The following is a 14,077-nucleotide window of genomic DNA, read 5'->3' as shown; positions in this document are numbered from 1 at the left end:
ATTGTCATTCAGCATTACAGATAATTTTTACCTTTACTTATTATGATATATTTTTCCATTTATTTATACAAACATTTCATTCTGTTTAAAAAAAAAGAAAAAAAAAAGAAATGCTGACAAATGGGTAAAACATATTGGTTGAAAAGATAGTGACAATTTCGTTTTTAATTGCAGACTTTTTTTCCCTTTTTTATGTGGTTAATTTATCCTATTACATTTCAAAATGGATAATAATTGAAATCCAGATAATCAGTATTTTTCCCATTTTTTTAAAAGAAAGAAAAATAAACATCTGTGAAATATCTGGCGCCCAAAACCTCACTTCTCTGGGGTTGTATCACAGAAACATCCTGTCTTAAGATCTGACAAGTTGTGCGTTTCTGAACTGACATCTCCATGGTAACTAAACAGATAAGATAGGCATTGTGAGGATTTTTGAATTCTTTTTTGTGAAGCTTCTACAACAAAGAGGATTTAAAACATTATCCCTGCACTTATCTGACACCTACCGAAAAAACTATTGATTTAATCAGCTTGCGTGAAACTAAAAAAAAATCATAAACAAGTTTTGTTCTTAAAATAAATGTGATTATTTCAAAATCAACCTTTTGTCATTGACGTCACACATCAGGAAAATTACAGTGGATGGTGACAAGCAGGTGTTTCGGAAAGTGCTGTGGTGCTATTATGTATTTTGGGAGAAAATAAAACCAAAAGGGACCTTTTATCCCGGGCGGCTTTTAGCCTCGTTGTTCCCCGTGTTTGGATTAGCAATTTCACAAATGGTTGTAGTTTAGAAAGTTTTAACCAAGTCGACTGTACAAATCACTGTCATCTTGTTCCATTATGTAAATGAGCTGTCAGTTTGCAGTATTATGTGATGATCTTCACGTTGGAAAGCCTTTGCATGGATCACTGTTCATACATTGACACTGTCATGTTCCGCATGGTGATATTCCAGCATCTTGCCCTGTAGTGCACGTCTAGAGTTTAAATCCAGTAATATCACTATAATGAACTTCTGAAACTGCGTCTCACTGGCATGAAAGCCTTAGATGCCGAGAAGAGGCGTCTGAGAGGAAAGTTAAGAGGCAAAACATCTGCGCTCCAATTTTTAATTAGACTTGGCTCTTTCTCGGCCGCTTCTTGTTGAGCCAGTGCCGGGTTTCTGGCCTCAATGACCAAATGATGGGCATCTCTCAGACCCAAATGAGAATTTAGATCACCAAAGCAGGCCAGTGGATCAAGAAAACCTTCGCGTATGTTTGTGTGTGAATAAGCATAATTGCTGTCCTTGCATATTTAGTAATCTCTGTTTGTAAATAAGTTAACGGCATTCTTCAGTTATGTGAAAGAAGCTCAGCTGTTCTCAAAATGGTATTGTTTTCTAGCAACAAATGACTTTTTTCATAAGGTAGAGGTGCATTAAATGCTACATTGGGTTTTAATAATGGACCAGTGACATTACAAAAACACATTTAAAAAGTAATTCATATATACATTGATTTAAATACAGCTCTTCAATGATGTGTATGTTTAAAAAACTTTAATTAGAATTCATTTGGTAACGTTTTATTGTAACAGTAAGGTTCAATTTTTTTTTTTTTTTATTGTTTTACATTAACCACATATTAAAGATATATATTTTTTTAAATAATGACTTAGTTTATCATTATTGTGAGATGTGAGTGTTAATATTTAATATTTTATTTTATTCAGCATAAAGTAACAATGAAAAAATACTTCTAAAGCATTTGTTAATCTTAGCTAATTTTTATTTCAGCATTTACTAATACATTCTTAAAATCTAAAGTTGTATCTGTTCAAGTTATTTTATGACCACATTAATTAATTGCATTAGCTAACTAATGTGTCCTTATAAAGTGTTACCTTTTTCCTATGGATGACAGAATTGATAAAAAAAATGACAAATTTCACAATGACTCGTGGTACAGTATCTAATAATGACAAGTTTTCTGAAAATTAGGAGTTAATTTTAGAAAAATCTAATAATTATGAAGTGTCTTCGTGTCAACTTTCATGAAGATGACAGCATTTCATAATAAGAATATTTTCTCATAATAAAAACTAATGTCTCTCATTATTGTGAGGTGTTGAGTCATTATTATTTTCTTATTATTATGAGATATCAAGTCATCAATGTTACAGAAGTTTCTATTATTTTATTTTTAAAGCAGAAATGGCTTCCGTTATTAAAAAAGTGAATTTCTACAAATTTGCTACAAAGTAGATACATTAGAGTATCCCTTCTAGCAGTACATTTTTTATGCAGCACAATATTGGGTTAAAAGCTACTGTTTTTGAGAGTAATTTTTCTTTATGTTGCGGGTGCGTGGCAGCATTTGAGCGGGAGACCGCTGTCAGGCATTCCCTTCAGTGCATATGTTCCCCATTTTTGCTCTCTTGGTTCTGGGTTAAATACAAGTTAAACTCTGTCGACAGCATCTGTGCTGTGCCATCCCGCCGGTTACCACACAAAATAATTTCGACTCATCCCAGTTTGTAGAGAAAGAAGAAGTCTGTGTTTGTTTGTATTACAAACTGTGGGATATTTTGAAATATTTCTTTGGTGATAAACTGCATGTCACAACTTTTTTTATATAGTTTATATAATCCAAAACTTTGAAAAACGACGTGTGGTCTTGTTAGCTAGTTTCCAGCAGCAATGAGTAAAATAATGATCAAGTTGTGGTTTGAATATTTTCTTTAAGCATTTAACCAATTAGAGCACAGAAAAGCTATATTCCCTCACTTAGAAGCAAGAGTGCAATTTGCTTTAATTAAAGCTAATTTGTTCACCGCAGAAGTAAACATATCCATCAACTGTGCACTCTAAGCAATGTGTATCAAAAGAACGGGTTACGGTTTTCAAACCAATACCACTTTCCATCACATTTTTACAGATCAGACTGCATAGTCCATAGTTGTCTGTCATGAAATTTGAAAGCCTGAGCCGCTAAAGGATTGAACCCGAAATATTACAAATCCTGATGTATCCGAAAACCACGGAACGGGGAAATCACAAATCCAAAGGTTCTCTGAGACTAGAGGGCTGTCAGAGTGATTACTGCCCGAGGCGGTGCTCATCCCCGCAAAGAACAAAGTCTGGGGCTGACAATAGTTCCATGGTCGAATGAGATAAAAATAGCCAGATTACGGTTCCTGCTCCCTGTCTATAAGAGGCAATAACGGCGAGCATTATAGGGGATATTTTGTTACAAAAACTCAATAATCTTTAGCTTCATAAATCTCCATTGCATTTGAACGTGGTGAATACAAGCATCCTGCTGCCTCGTGACAGGTCTGAGCCCTTAAAACTCAGCCTAGGCGAGATGGAAACAATTCAGGATGAAAGTTCCTCAGCTGCATGTGACCACAAAACGAGGAGAAAGAGTGATGGAAAGGGAGGTATGGTGTGGTAATGGTAAAAGATGGTTAATAAAACAGCCTTCTAGCTGCATGTTCTTCTCACAAAAAGTGTGAACGACACCCCCATCGCACCACTTATAAACGTGCAACCTGCTCCCATGTGGCTTATTAGATCTCAAGCCAGAATCGAAACGCTGCTACAGTCGCTGTTTGTGTGTGTGTGCACGTATGTGTATGTGTGTTTATACACATCATGCATCATCAGTGACAGTCACAGTTGAAAAATGAGATTGTGTTATTGCTCTCCTTTTCGATTTCTTCCGCAGCTCTTCCTTTTTCTGAGGGCAGGCCCGCGAGTCAGAGCCGCAGATGGGACGAGTGCGTCCACGGTCCCCGCGTTTTCAGTCTGGGCCCGTCAGGAGCCGAAAAACATGGAGTCTTTGTCTGCATTTAATGAGAAACCGCAAGCCCAGAGGGTAGATGTAGAGGAGTCCATCCGAGCAGAACATCCTCTTCTTCTTTCTCTCAGCTTCGATCTGTTGGAGACCTGAGCCACACATGGAGAAACGTCTGCCATTTTCTTCTGTTTGATAATGAATCTCCTTAAATATCGTCAGCAGCGCCAATCACTCGTACGCAATATTTGCTCCATGCCGCTCGACAAACTACGAGCAGCAACAGATTTGATTATGAAATGACTGGTAATTAAACTAGTGGGTTCTATTCATAGTTAATACAGATAGATTACACTATAAGGCTACTTTGCCTATCAGCCATTATAGATAAACTAACACATTTGAGAATCGAGATATTCCATCTTATGGCTAACATTGAGTTTGGGAATATTTTGAATAAAAATGGGGAAAAAAAATAGAAAACATAAGCCTATGTCAGTTATACTTATGGCTGCTATGTATCATGACGAGTACCCCACATCCACAGCTCTATTCCAAATATCATCATCATCATCATCGCTATTACTCATTGCACTGGCGTAACCATGGCGTATAACAAACTAGATGCAACAAAACATGTGTGAAACAATGACTTGTTAATAACCTTAATACAATTTTACTGGACTTTTGTGAGGCTTTTAGAGACTCTAAACTAGATCACACAGTTGAACTTTTGAAATTGAGTTCCAAAAGCTCAGTTCTTACATAAAACGCATCTTCAGGTTGTTTTACACAGCGTTATTTGATCAAACGGCATAATACCATTCCTCGCATCTTCTACCTCACTGAGGCATGGAGCAAATTGCATTAAGGAGAATTACAATGAAATTAAATCGGATTCTCTTCCTTGCCTAATGCTGCGAGCTCACCATTGCCAATACCTCAATGACAATTTACCTTCCCGGATGTCTGAATTCTGATGAGTAGACTAAACCTGGACATTTTAGCCATGACAGATTACGTCCAGTGCAAATAATTGGTGAGATAATTTAGAGTTTGTTTGGCTATTTAATTACAAGGAATTCAGATCACGCATATCTTAAAAGCAAGCGAACCATGCCGGCACACATCTGCCCACAAACCACATGCTCTATTAAACTGGTACTGTATTACTATAATGATCTTATAGACTCAGGAAGCGAGTTGAGAGAACAATCAACTAATTTGACCTATAGGCAGAGAGTCCTGTTTTGACAGTTCTGTCTGAGCTCAAGAGGCAAACGAAAGGGAATAAAATCAGTCATTCCCGGCGGTGACGCAACCGTACCATATGAGAACCTCGCTAAAGTACTTTCTTCGCAGTTAGTTCCAATAAAAAGCTAGCGGGTTTGTTTATGAAAGTTTAATGTTGTGGAGTCTTTGTTTCTAGTCATTCTTAAAAAAAAAAAAAGCATTAAAAATGCATTCATGCAACAGTGATACATTATTTTTACACAGGCACGGTGGGTTTCCTCAATTCAGTCTGTTTTTTCTTTCCCCCATTCTTTTCTTCTCTTATTCCTTTTTATTTGCAGAGACAGAGCTGCAGCAAACAGCTTTCTATCTTCACAGCCACCCAGGCAGTTTCTGAAGAGGGCTCGCATTACCTGACAGCCTGTTATGTCAGTGCCAGCCAGCCAATTTCATAAACATATGCACCAATTAAGAAATCCATTAATATCCATCATGTCCTGTCATAAATCATACAGCTCTGCAGCGGGTCTGACTATGTAATTATTGTTGAGCAATAAGCGGAAGTCCTTGATTAGGTTGACTCATTATTTCTCTCCAAATGATTCAACTCGGCCCTGAAATAATGGAAAAGTAAAATGAAGCAACTCCGCTTCAGTGTGTTTATAATTGCACATTTGGGCTCTTTGAAAACATCGGCCGGGTGGGATGCCGGTTTCCCCGCGGGCTGATGAATTCAACCGGCTCTCTAACCCCCCCGAGTGTCTCTCATCCTCCCGGGCGACCTCACATCTACAACCCAGAGGATAGATTCGGATCATTATTTAAACCAGGGGAAACATTTACACCAAAGCATCTTCCAGGAACATAAAAGTGAATGTAAATGCAAAGTCTAAACTGAGGTTTAGCGATACATCCAATTTGTAACTAATTACAGATGGGAAGTCTTAGCTGAACCACCGGAGGAAAAATTGGAGACAGATTCAAAGAAACTGAATTAAGAAATATTCCCCGTTCTATACAAGTTGAGCTCAATCTATAGTATTTGTAGAGCAATTTTGATTACACCATAAAATAGTTTTTCTCTTCAGGTTATGAAGAGGCACTTGATGAGGCATTAAAAAAAAAGTAAATAGTTCTCCCAAAAAATTAAATTCTGTCATTAATTACTCAGCCTTATGTTGTTCCAAACCCTAAAAGACCATTGTTCACAAATTAAAATATTTATTTAATGAAATCCGAGTGATTTCTGACCCTCCATAGACAGCAATGCAACTACTACATTGAAGAAAGGTACTAGAAAGGTAATAAGACCATAGTTTAAATAGTCCATGTAACATCACTGGTTTAACATTGACGTTATGAAGCTACGAGAATACCTTTCATGTGCAAATAAAGCAAAGATAACGGCTATATTAAACTATTTATTTTCTTCCGTGCCAGTCTACATACGTAGACTAACACGGAAGAGAAGAAATTGATGAAAAGTTGTTGTTTTTGTTTTCAGAAAATTAAATTTGAACCACCATGTCACATAGACTATTTTAACCTTTAAAAGCAGAAATTTTATAAAACCACAAACTAATTCTTCTGTGAAAACTTGGAAATTATTTGAGCTTTAAGGGTCATTTTAAGGTTTAATGTTTGTCATGGCAAACAACGTTGTAAAACTGGACAATTATTTGGCAGTCAACATTATGTCACAAGTGCTGTCGATTGAGTTTAACTTGAATTGAACCCAGAATATTCCTCTAATTTGTCCGAACATGTTTGTTTTGTAATACTTTCTCACACTGAACAGTGAATCAGGTGTCTTTCTATTGTAATTCTGCCTTACCGAGTTCCAGCACTCTTGCTAAACACGGCCTAACTGTGAATCCAAATTCAGATTGGCTCGTTATTGCCGTAGGTTGTATATCTTTAACCCTATTGATCTCATGGTGCGGCAATTTCTCTTAATTATGAAAATAACCCGATTTACAGTGGCTGCATATATGAGATTAAAAATATCCTTCAACCTGAATGCAACATGCCAGACTCTCAGTTATGTAGACTAGTTGGCGGGCAGCCAGAGCTGACTAATGTCTCCTCGCTAGAGGGGCTTGGAAGAGAATCGATACCACCCAATAACCAGTTCTTCCTTTAGGACAGCAAGGAATACGTAAGGCTCTGAGAGCAAACCCTATTAAAAACGACACCGTAGAGGCATACATTATTTAAAGATTCCCCTTTCATGAAGCCAAATCAAAACAAAAATTAATTATGCATCCGTTTCAAGTCCGCCGTTTCGATTAGCGCCAAAGGGGATGTGCGTAAGTAAATGGTGTAATGGTAATAATACCGAGTTGTGGTATGTTTGGATTGTTGGTTTAAAGCGCACTGGATGCACTGGGTCAATGAAGGCACTCTGAATGCATGGAGGTGATCCATTCTGCACAGATCAAAGTTAATGGGGGTTCGCCATCGCGGCCTGGCCACATTAGTGGAGGCTCTCACGGTGTATCGATTAGAGCCCAGGGAAAAAGTTTGGCCATTACGTGAAAGCGGTGACGGGATGGACCAGCTCTCTGGGAGATCAATGATGTGCCCACAGCAGTAATCACCAGGCAGCTGATGATGTTTTCATTGGCCTAGCAAGTACTGGGAGAATGTGTTTGCAGTTTCTGTTGTCCGTATCGTGTCAGCAGACTGAGTGGCTCGTGGTGGACTGGGAACAGAATTAGGGTGTAAAGTCAACAATCATTTTGAACATTACACACAAGCAATTGTGCCCCGGAGCACTAGCTTCTACCTAATGCTCTCAGAGAAGGTGCGGTACTAATTTTTGTCTTCTTTTTTTGAAGACGCTGTCTTAACAACAAATAGGCTGTTTGTTTTCTGCGTGAACAACTCACCGGGGGTCTGATGGTGCTTAGTGTTTTACATCCAGCAAAATGAAAAACCATTAAAAAGAAAATGCTTTTTTACCTTCAAGACACTGTACTGTAGTTTTAAAAGCTGAACAGTGTTTTACACATTTGTTTTGACAGCGCTCTGGTACGCTGAACTGATTAAATATTAAGTCTTCCAGCATTCTCTGCAGCTTTTCTTCTGTATAGCATAAGACATGTTAACGTGGCTCAAATCCCAGTGTGGTGCATACCTACAGTAGATGCTTTTTGGGCATTATATTCACACTCATTATGCTTCTTTATAAGATAATTTTGTTCAAAGTTTTACTCAACGCGTTGATGAGTCAAGGGAAATATAATTTAGTCTGTACTGAAATGTAGTGATAGATTTAAATGTGTTATTTGACACAATAATTATCCCTAGATTGCATGAACCCAACAAAAAATAAAAGACTTCTGTTGGAATTAACTGTTTTCTTAAAAAAAGTGTTTTATTGATTAAATAGTTAAAATAATTTGTTTCAAAATGCAAAATGTCAAGCATGTTTGTTTGTAAACTTTTTATATATACACATTACAAAATATGAAATATCTTCACAGATATTTTCACAGATATTTTTTTTATTTTTTAAAATGCAGTACTTTTTCTAAACAAACTTAGATCTATTATAAAGCATATTCTATAGTAGGAACCTTCACTCCCCACATTTCTCAAAGACCATGTGAAAATGATCTTTGCAGAAAGAGACAGAACTTTTAACATAAGATTTGCACCTTTCAAAGCATAACCTTTGCCTACTGTTTTATGCATTATTGCTTTTCAACTACTATTAAAATAGAAAGTATGTGTATTCTGACACAGGTTGCCTGTCTGGGGGAAATTCTTGGCTCAGATCAAAAAAAGTCAGGTTCGTATGTGGACATTGAGTCATTTCACTATGTTTTAATATGAGCATTTGTCCATTTAAAAAAAAATTCGGAATCATACCTTTATTCTCTGAAATGTCCAATATAGTGATATACTTCTCACGATTTCTCTCTTAACACGATCAACATTTCTGTTCCATTGAGAGAGGAAGTAGCCCTTTGTATTTGAAAAGCAATTTGCCATTGTCCGCACCTCAGGGACACACGTCTTCGCCTTCGCACCAGTCGAGAGCTGTGACCCCTGTGATCTTTCTACAGACTGATTTTAACCTTCACTCCGAAAAAGAAATCTCCACCATGCTCCCGTTTGGCTTCAATCACAAGAAGCCTGATTCAGAGCGCCGGTGTAGACATGCTGAGAGATGTGGGGTGTTTTCTACTGCTGAGAATGTAAGAGGATAGTGAGAAAGAGTTCATTTTTCAAAGTGCTGAGAGGCATGTGATGGTCCCTCAGCCATTGTCTTGGTGTCAGGGCAGATGAATGGGACAATATGGGGGGAGAATAGCTTGAGACTGAAAAACCGAAGACAACACAGAGAGCAGTGCAGAGAATGAAAGCAACTAGACAGCGGCATTAAAAAGTGCTACCTCCCTTTCCCTCTCAAGCTCTCCGTGTCATATCATATGCAATTCATCATTCCGCACGCCCCTCGTGGGAAGATCCATTCCTTTTTAAGGTAGCACTCCAAATCGCTTCACAGAAAATTGCGATACACCTTCTCATTACTTGCTTTAAAGTTTCACATTTATTCCTGGAAAACCGCCTGACAGCCATTCGAGATTAGAACATTCGTGATATTTCCAAGGAACGAATGCTTTGACAGCTCTGTCAGGGAAAAGTGAGAAACTAAACACAAATATGTCAACTTATTGAGTGCTCTTTCTGTAAAGGACGGCCCACAGATCTGTCATTGCATTCTTTTAAAGGGATTCAATGATTTTGGGGTCAATAGAACACTGTTAGCGGCTTGTCTGTCAGAGCTGTCTGCTTGTAAGGGAGTCGAGTGAAAATGTCAACTGATGTATCTTCATATCTCTCCGTCTGCTGTTTCCTGATGGCCGTGCGCAGTCGGGCAGGACGTGTGATGTGCATTGCGTAATTCTCCGGAATAATTCATAAAAAGCTTTGCATTTGAGATTAAAACTGTGATACTGTAGACTATCCTTCCATGAATCACAAGGCATAATGCTTCATGAAGATTTTAGTGCATCCTGCATTCAGGATCAGACAAAACATGGTGACTATGAGAAATGCCACATAGACCGTTATGAAATGTCACAGGTCGCTGGATAAAGCCACCACATGTCCTCAGGGGCTGTGCCTTTTCGCATTGAGCTTCGTAACAGATTGAATAAATATTCATTATGAAAATTGGATGTGAAAAAAAAAAACAGCTCGCATTGCGAAATATTGCCCAGATCTATTCTCTGAGAGCTTTCGAGCCAGAGTATTTATCTAGCCAATTGAAGCAGTATTACCATAATTGGTTTGAGACCAAACGACAAGACATTGCGGTGGGAGTCAGCTTCGTTGCTATAATTTCAACAATATGAACCGCATTTCTGGGCAGTTTTCGCTTTGAAATGTCAATGGAACAACATCAAAGTGCATTTCATCAGCGCTAAATGAAGGTACTGCATTTTGATACGACGTCCCTTAAGGGCCATTTAAGAGCCGTTTTGAATTGATAAATGGAAATGAAGGAAATTATGAAGACAAGTGCCTTAATTAAGATATCAGATAAATAATACTGAGGCTTTTAGTTCTGTCAAGATCACTTCAAACATGATGAAAAAAGAAGCTGGACTCCTTGAGAAGGATATTCTATGGAGATTCCCATAAATCTTAGAACTTAGAGCCTGCTATATTCATGCTAAAGTACAGTAGATGTTGGCAAATGCATTTATTCAAGGCTGCAATCTACTGTACATATATTAAGCTTGTTTGTCGATAATCCTGCTGTAAAAGCTCTTCTCCACACACTCTAAGTTTTTGGGGCTGAACACCCTTAATATATTCACTTTTCTGCTTTGAAGTGTGAAAACGCCTTGATCATACAGTTATTGTGCAATGCTGTTTATTTAAGCACGGGAGATGGTGGTGGAACAAGGCTGTGTTATTTATTTTCTTTCCCCTTTGTGTTTGCGGATAAGCAATTAAAAAAAGTGGGTCACCCGTTGTTGAACGAGCACTTGAACCCATAGGCACAGAGGATTCATATCTGATTTTAACACTGATGATTTTGTCTTTTAGATCTCCGGGTCTTTCTGCTCGGAGAGATGGAGAATGAGAGAGATATTATATTGATGACAGGCTAGAAGCCCCTATTTACCTACAGTCTAATCTGCACATATAATGTGATTTTATCATTGGCATGTTCCAGCACCACTGAGAATACGAGGAGCCACTCTCTGCAATTCACTCGCCCCTTGCAGGATCGAGTGCAGTAGCAACAGGCTCCAGCTGTCGTGATCGACAGGCACCGGGACCTGTAAAATATCCCCAGGCCAGCGCATCTCACCCCCATCCGTCCACAGAACTGTCAGCGATATTGAGAGACTGTCAGACTCCTTCTCAAGTACGTCCAAATCAACAGTAAATATTAGTCCTGTAGGGCCTCTGGGAGCTCAGTTACATCCCCTTTATTAACCTTGCAGCCCGGCTGTTTGATGTTAAATAATTACTCTGGCAGCACTCGGGGGAAAACGAGGCACAGGGCTCTTTCCATCCCTTAGCCATGCCACTGCTCAGGGGGCTTCGTGTTTCACGCCGTCTTACACACATCCTGAGCATGAACCTTCATAGGGTAATGAAAAGCACAGCATCCATGATAAAGGAAACATTCAAAAAAACAAAACAAAAAAATATATTACCTTTGTTTTCATGTTGGTTTCCAAAAACTTTTATACCTTTTTGAGGAAAAGTTTCTAATTTAATTACAACATGTTTTCCTTATACAAGAGTGAACAAATCTTTATGCAGTTTTAATCATTATTTTGAATAATAATAATTATATATATATATAATATATATACGTATATATATATATATAACAATGTAATTTGGCAAACAGTTAAAAATATTAAGAAGTGAAGCCTTTGTTTTGACAGTAATATTACCTTAAAATACTCTAAGAATTAAATAATAAAATAAACTTAAGTTTTTCTCTGCAAGAAGGCTTCTTTTTCATGTTACAGTATGTCAATACAGTTGCACCACCCTGTTTTTTTTATTTATTTATACTTAACAACACCCAAAAATGTTTTAGAAATTTAAACATGCAAGCCAAAAATAAAAATGTAATAAAAATTCTAGTCAATTCTAAAAGTCAAAGACCCTCCTAAATTCAAAATAATGCAAGTTTGTTACATTTTGACAAGTAAGTTCTCAAGAAGGTTTTTTTATGGGGGGATGGGGGGAGGGGTTACAGTATCACAGATCTAATTATGGGTTGAGGGGGTGTAAATAAGGCAGCTGAGACATACAATTCTCGCAATCATTTGCACTACAGTGGATGAATTATTTATGATGCCTGTTATTTGTGGCCTTACACAGCTGGGCTGCGGAAACACAGGCCTGTCATGTTGAGATCAGAACTCACACTGTTCTCCACAGTGTGGAAAACATGACTCTTGTACACACAACACCCCCCACAATCCCCCCTCGACAAAGCGCAGTCTGGAGTCCGAGCATCATCCTCACTCTTATTCAAACAAACAGGGGCTCACTCTAATCCATGCTTCCTGTCTCCCCGGCTTGTTTCCAAGGTAACGTGTCAGAAGAGACAAGAGCGCTGCTGACTGCCTCCACGGGGCCAGTTCCCCTCCTTTGCCCAAGTTCGTGTGACTTTTGGTCACATGACACCTGTTCTCATGACAACCAGGTTGAGGACAGCCCCGAGACCACGTGATAACAGTCTTCCAAAAATGAGGACGGGGATTGAGATCAGCCTCGCTCCCCGAAGTCCCCCGATATTACACACTGCTTAACTGCGTCGGAAGCCAGGCACATCTCAGGTGCCTTTGTTAAACAGAGAAAAACATATTGTATTTCAGACAATCCAGAAATCACTCATTGGTGAATAGCATGTATTGGAACGAAAGCGTAATATGGGGCTCATCATCAAATACTTGGGCATGTATTTTCTTGATTTGCTGTTGCAGTTGTGTTGCTATGGGAACGTGATTCAGAATGACATCATTTGAATAAAGGTTTTGATGTTAATTTGGGGGAAAATCACTTGGCTGAACCTGTCCAGGGAGAGATGAGATGCGTTCCATTTCTTCACCTCTTAATTTCTTCACCAGGTTAATCATTTGTGATTGTACGCTCGAGAGCATAAATGTCTCCGTTACAGTCCTAAAATATGAGCAGCTGCTGACAGTTATCATCAGATTTAATTCGCAAGAATGGAATGAGACTCAAAGTATCATGCCGTGGACTTGAATGCGTTACCTTGTGGAACAATTCCCGACTTCTTGGCTACGGTGGGCGAAGAAGAGACCCTAAGGTTAGAGAAGCAGATAAGCACATGACCTTGTTGTAGTCAATCCAAACCTGTACTGTCTCCAGGCCTTTTAGTTTTTGTAAAGATCAGACGGGTTGGAACAGAGCCATCAGACAGCACAAGAGCCCCAGTTGAGGAGCGAGAGCCAGGACAGCTTGGCTTCAGACACTTGTCCCTCTTTACTTCATCTCCTGAGCCCAATGGATCCAGCTGCATTGATCCAGGAAGATGGTTCGAGTCTGATGGCCATTGACTTGGCTTTTCACGCACTGGCCAATATCATCAGAGACCTTTGTGACCTATAACACTCATACGGATGTCTGCTGGGTTGGGATCTTCTCCTGATAACAGTATTAAGGTCACATCTGGATTTGGCACAGTAATGGAACAGACGGTGGTGTCAAACCCGAATCCAGATGGGCACTATGGATGATCAGAACAAAGCTTGTTCATCTTCGACTGGAAGTTTTAACCTGACAGTCCATCAGTGTTACGTATCCCTGCTGTTACTGTCCCATGTGTGATTCAGACTCCCGGAGCTGCCGAGTAGCTTCGGCTGACAACCTCATGCATTTCCCGCCACTGTGACTTCGCAGGAACACAAATCACCTCGCGTGGCCATTAAAAACCAGTGAATGGAGCTCCAGACTCCTCTGATTTCCCATCCAACCAATCGTGCTGATTTATTGTCCTCCAAACACCCGGAGAGCCAGCAATAGATCAGAAAGATTCACGC

This window comes from Carassius auratus, chromosome 10 (assembly GCF_003368295.1).
Source record: "Carassius auratus strain Wakin chromosome 10, ASM336829v1, whole genome shotgun sequence".
Classification (NCBI taxonomy): Eukaryota; Metazoa; Chordata; class Actinopteri; order Cypriniformes; family Cyprinidae; genus Carassius; species Carassius auratus.
Note: the sequence above shows the minus strand (reverse complement) of the source record.